The 6,034-nt window shown below is 32.0% G+C and overlaps 1 long non-coding RNA gene across 1 annotated transcript; it reads right to left on the minus strand.

The window, feature by feature from the left end:
* Positions 1–999: 999 nt before the first annotated feature.
* On the minus strand, positions 1,000–2,801 carry LOC126892737 (uncharacterized). The gene is made up of 2 exons (XR_007700985.1): positions 2,430–2,801; positions 1,000–1,926 (listed from the first exon to the last, which is right to left on the minus strand). It is a non-coding gene; the product is annotated as an uncharacterized LOC126892737 (long non-coding RNA).
* Positions 2,802–6,034: the final 3,233 nt, after the last annotated feature.

Here is a 6,034-nt window from a genome sequence, read left to right on the forward strand (position 1 = left end):
TGTCTAGTCGGACAAACTTTGATGTATGGGAACATTGTAACAGGGGAAGTTTTAATTGTGGAACAGGTTAAAAATTTGGAACGTCAGACTACGAAAGCGTTCCATGAATTTTGTCGAACAGAACTTTCAATTGATTTGTTGCCATTTCATTAAACTCTCATGCAAAAATCAGACTGGTGCTTATCACTCTTATCATCATTTTAATGAGTGGAACACGAAGAACATGCCACATGACAGGAATCATGTTGGTTAGTAATAGAAGTCTGATTTTTGCATGAGAGTTTAATGAAAGGGTAACAAATCAATTGGATATTCTGTTCGACAAAATACATGGGACGTTTTCGTAATCTGAGGTTCCAAATATTTATACTGCTCCACAATTAAAACTTCCCCCCTTGTAACAAAATGAACTTCTGTTGGAGTGATATACTCCAACAGAAGTAAAGAGAAAACTTCTGTTGGAGTGAAAGTAAAAAGAAAGATATAGGTACTCCAACAGAAGTAAGGAAAAAAAAATACTAAGTAACTAAATAGCTGGGATGAAAAGAGAAAGGTGAGATGGCTTCTACGTTGAGAAGCCGCAATAGGAAAAATAAAAAAAAATGCAGTAGTACTGAAGAAAGGGGAATGAGAAGGGATAGAAGTAGAAGTGGGAAGAGACAGAGGCAAACTGAATAGCTAGTTAGCTAGCTATAGATGCAAGAGAGCAACTTGACACTCAAGGATGGATACGGCTCGTTTGCATGCCTGTCGAAGAACAGTAGCTCTATATAGATAGTAATGATGACTAAAAGATGAAATAATAAAATAAGAATAATGTACTGAAACTTAATGAAGATGGATAATTGCTAAAGACGAACAAAATAAATAAATCTAACAAATCATGGGCGCCGTGAAAATGATCTTCGATCATTTTCCCAGGTATCTTATACTGCTGTCAAATATTAAATATACCAAACCTGTAATAACAAACATAAAGGAATAATAAAATTCATGATATACAAAATAAATAAATATTTATTAAAATAACTACTAGATTTTTAACAATCTCTGAGTTAGACAAGCATATATCATGTAACTCTAAAATGACATAAGTTATACAAGAAGCTATATATATTTTAAAGATAACAACAATAATGTTATCTGTTACAAACTTAAATACCTCTTACATATATATAGGGTACAACTCACATGAGTCTTCTACCAAATGGTTATAGTACGCCTGCTACGTACAACTAAAGGAAACTGACAAAGATGAAAATACTACAAATAAATAGGCCCAAGCCTCACTAAGGGAAAATACAATAATGAATAGATAAAGTTAAATATATAATTGACTAAAGTAGAAATGAAGTTGAGATAAATACCGACGATGACCTAAATTAACCGAACAAATGGAATAAAGCGAATAACAGTAAAATATTTGGGAAACAAGCTAGTAATATTAAAAAATAAATTTACCCGAATTACATAAACCAATATCAAAGCAATAATAAAGTATTAAAAACCTAATTTTCTCTAGGCTTATTCCTGTGCACAAGAAGTTACCGTAGATACAAAGTTTGGGAACCAAATAATCTAATATACAAATATGTCAAAAAAAAAGCAGAGGTAACCTAAATCTGGAAAAAAAACATAGTGTATTTAACAGATAGTCTGTAATATAAAAAAAAACCAATAGTTACTAAAACACCTCACTAAATGTTCCCAAACGAGGTTGCGGTTACATCCTAGAAAATGATGCACCAGGATGGTGCGCCCCCATGACTCCTGTAGGCCCAGGTGCCAAGACGAAAATTGAGCTGGAACGCTCCCATAGCTTGCTCCCAAAATTACTACCCAATGATGACTTGACTGTGGCTGTAGTGGTTTCCCAAGGTGGTCAAATAAGGTCTAGGACTTCATGGTAGGGTTTCTCCCAAATGGCTAAAAACATTCCCAGTTTTATTTCCCATTTTAAACATTAGCAAAAAGTAAAGGGAAGAAGAAATAATTGAGGAAACTTTTTAGAAGCATTAACATAGAAAAACCAATCATTAAGATGGAACAAAAACCAATCTCAGGTAACCTTGAACTGTTTTGAGTGTGAATACATGGACAAATGACATTGAAATGATTTATTTGAGGAAATATCTGTAAAAATATATTGAATTTATAAACTATTGGATGTTGAATAATTTAAAACCTACAGAGAAATGGTAATTATTTCAAATATTAATTGAGAATTGCATATGTTTGGTTATGTCTAACCAAAAAATATATTAATATATTATTTTCCTTGAATGAATATTCAATAATCGAAATAATCTACATAAAATCCAAATAATGAGTTGACTAAGCAATTTAACAATGAACCTAATATCTCAAAGGTTCCATCACAAAAACCAAGACTATACATAAAAAAATTACTATGAAAAAGTAGATCTCACCGAATGATTCCTATTTATACTCCAACAGGAGTTGTCACCCACATGTTTCCTCACTCCAGACAATCCCTGGTGGTAACTTTTTACTTTACGTTAAATTTCTTATGTGATAAAATAAGTTGGAGGAAATCATCCGCCATTCTATATGGTATATCTATTCGACACCACAGCTCACAGTCAAGTAAAGAACGAGAGGCGTTTCTCCGCCAAGGTAAACGTCAAATTCTCTCAGAACCCGAATAATTCTCGATAGGTGAAGTACGTTCCATCACCGAGGTATGACGTCACCTCAGTGGTCCTATACGAGAATTTAAATGAGAGACCGAGGGAAAATAATAATAATAATTATTAAAGAGCTACTTTCGTAACGTGACCGTTACACCCTTCCAGTGATCCCGTACATCAAAATTTGTCAGACTAGACACCTTTAAGCTATTAACAAAATTTTCAACTTGCTATTAATCAACTTTTTTTTGGTACGCGGGATCCAGACCTAACTGTGATATAAGACAAATTCATATTAAAAAAAGTGGAATAAGCAAGGGCATGACATACCGCACATCAGAGTCTACGTCCCGAAACATCCACATTAGTAGTTTAGGGTTAAAAATGAGAATGGCACAAAATATATGTCATCTGTGGTACTTATTAGATAGGGCAAAACTTGATATGTAACTTGATTTCTTATGTCGATTACTTTTCATTTTTGGATTGGCAAAACATAATTCAAATTTTCGAAATGCTCTACTGAAAAATTAGGCTCGTAAAAAAAGAAAGACTATTGCCAACTATTGCCATAAAGCTACAGACATCACAGACTATGAAACTCCTTCAAAAAAGTTTATTAATGTAGCATACCAAGACACTAATTCATTTGTACAGTAATACATCGACTTACGCGAACCCAGAGTTACGCGATTTTCAAATCTTGTCAATTAGTCATTTGAGCGCCACATAATCGCTCGATTATCGATGAAATATAATTACCGCATACATATTATTGCTCATCTAATGTAGATATTTTGACTTTTCGCACGAAATAAGCACAGCACAAGAATTTATTTTTTATATACATTTAGGTATTTCTTATCTACAGTTTTGTCTGCGAGTGGGTGTTTATAATTTTATGAAATTAGTAATGCGATTAAAGAAGTTGTTGATAGTGATGACGTTAAAGAACTCTTAAATTCCCACAATCGGGAACTAACTATTGATGACCTCATAGAAACGCATGAGAAATAACAAAACATTGAAGAGCTTGATTGTTTGGATCTAGTTTAAACTGAAGATCAAAATAACGGTTGGAAGCTTGATTGAAGGTCTCAGTTTAATTGAAAAAGGCTTACAAATTTTAGAACATACAAACTATATTAAAGATTGCACTTCTTCTACCAAAACAAGGGATAAAAAAATTATTAGCCTGCTATGAAGAAATTTTGCGGGGGAAAACAAATTTTTGAGTTATTTCTTTGTTAGGTTTTATGCAGCCTTCTACATCAAAATAAATTCTATTGACAATTTTACATTCGTATATGCTATTTTTCTTAACTTCCAGTCCCAATTAAAAATAATTTATATACATACATATGCAAACTCGACACCTAATATGGTAAAAGAGGCAACCGATTATGTATGTATGTATGTGTACATATGCAAAATTACACCCCGACTTACGCGAATTTGACTTACGCGGTTATCACTTAGTCCCACCTATCGCGTAAGTGCGGGATATTACATACAAAAGGTGAAATATTCATCTCCTTCTGCACCATAAGAACTAGGTTTGTAGCCTAACCAATCGTTTTTCTAATCATCTTCTTTTGATTACCCTCGTATCTTTTTCATCGTGGTCTGTAGTTTAGCTACTTGTTTGGCTAATACTTCTTTTTTCAGTGTGCTCTCCATTTTAAAAACAAATTAAAAAAATTATTTTCTTTAGAAAAGAAATTAAATTTTATTTATATAAGATGAAAAACAATTTTACTATTTAGGAGATAGGTGCAAACTTATGGCTCCAATGCTATTTAAATATGATTCGTTTTTTTCCAATCCGGAAGAAACTAATAAGAAGTATTTTTGAAAAATTTAAACGCAGAATGCAAGATTACGTTATTAGCGAGAGCAGAAAGTCCCTGAAAACTTCTATAATGTTTATTTTAATAGTTTACAGAGGTGAAAAACTAAGAGAAAATTTAGTGTGATTTTTAATTTCAAATATCTCACTCAAAAGCAACGTTTTATTTATTCTAAGGGACTTTTGGCCCTCGGTAATAATTAAGTCTTTCATTGTGCATAAAGTTTTTTCAGGATTCGAAAAAAAAACAGATAGCAGAATAATTCTGCTATCTGACACCGCAGTATTCAAATGGTAAGGTTTTTTTGACCTTACCATGATCAAATATTCGTTTTATATATAATGAAATTTTCGTGTGAAAGTCCTTTGTGCTCGTTCTTGATGTTTAAGTTTTCTTGATACAAAAATAACCAACAGCAAATTGAACAATTTTTTAAACAGACAGACAAGGTTTTTTCCAACCAATAAAAAACTACATAAGAAACAGAAGTATTTCATATCATAAATGGAACCCATCTCTCTTCATAGTGGTATTTTGACATTTTTGACCATAGCTCCGTAGATGGCTTTATAAGCCGAAAGCGCTCAGCTAAGAATTATTAATTTTACACACTTCAAAAGTACACTTCTCCCCCTTTTACCTCTTGTGCAATTACTACTGATTATTTCATTCATAGGAGATTCTGACCAATAGAAAACTACAGAAATCTAAATTAAATGGATAATTTTTGATAATTTCCCGTCGTCAAGTATATTACGTCAGATGCCCTTCGTTGCTACGAAAAAATGCATTCAGTGACATTAATGACAATTAATGTTGTAAAAATTATAAAAGTGATGACTTCCAATCGTCAAATTAATATTTATAACAACTGTTTGTTTAATTGTACTAATTTGTACTTACATAAATAAATTACAATAAAATTTTGGTTTTGAACAATTTTATTCATGAAATAATCGCAACAAACTGCAATCGATCTCTAAAATTAATATAGAATTTTTGCCCTCGTGACACTTTGACATAATTTCACTCGCCTTCGGCACTTGAAATTAAAACTGTCAAAGTGTCACTCGGGAAAAATTTAATAATTTTAGAGCTCTTGTGAAATTACTGCTGATTATTTCATTCATAGGAGATTCTGACCAATAGAAAGCTACAGAAATCTGAATTAAATCGATAATTTTTGATAATCTCCCGTCGTTAAGTATATTACGTCAGATGCCCTTCGTTGCTACGAAAAAATACATTCAGTGACATTAATGACAATTAATGTTTTAAAAATTATAAAAGTGATGACTTTCAATCGTCAAATATTTATAAAAACTGTGTGTTTAATGGTACTTACATAAATAAATTACAATCAAATTTTGGTTTTGAACAGTTTTATTTATGAAATAATCGCAACAAATTGCACTCGACCTCTGAAATTAATATAGAATTTTTGCTCTAGTGACACTTTGACATAATTTCACTCGCCTTCGGCTCGTGTAATTAAAACTGTCAAAGTGTCACTCGGGAAAAATTCAATAATTT

This window comes from Diabrotica virgifera, chromosome 9 (genome assembly GCF_917563875.1).
Source record: "Diabrotica virgifera virgifera chromosome 9, PGI_DIABVI_V3a".
Taxonomy (NCBI): Eukaryota; Metazoa; Arthropoda; class Insecta; order Coleoptera; family Chrysomelidae; genus Diabrotica; species Diabrotica virgifera.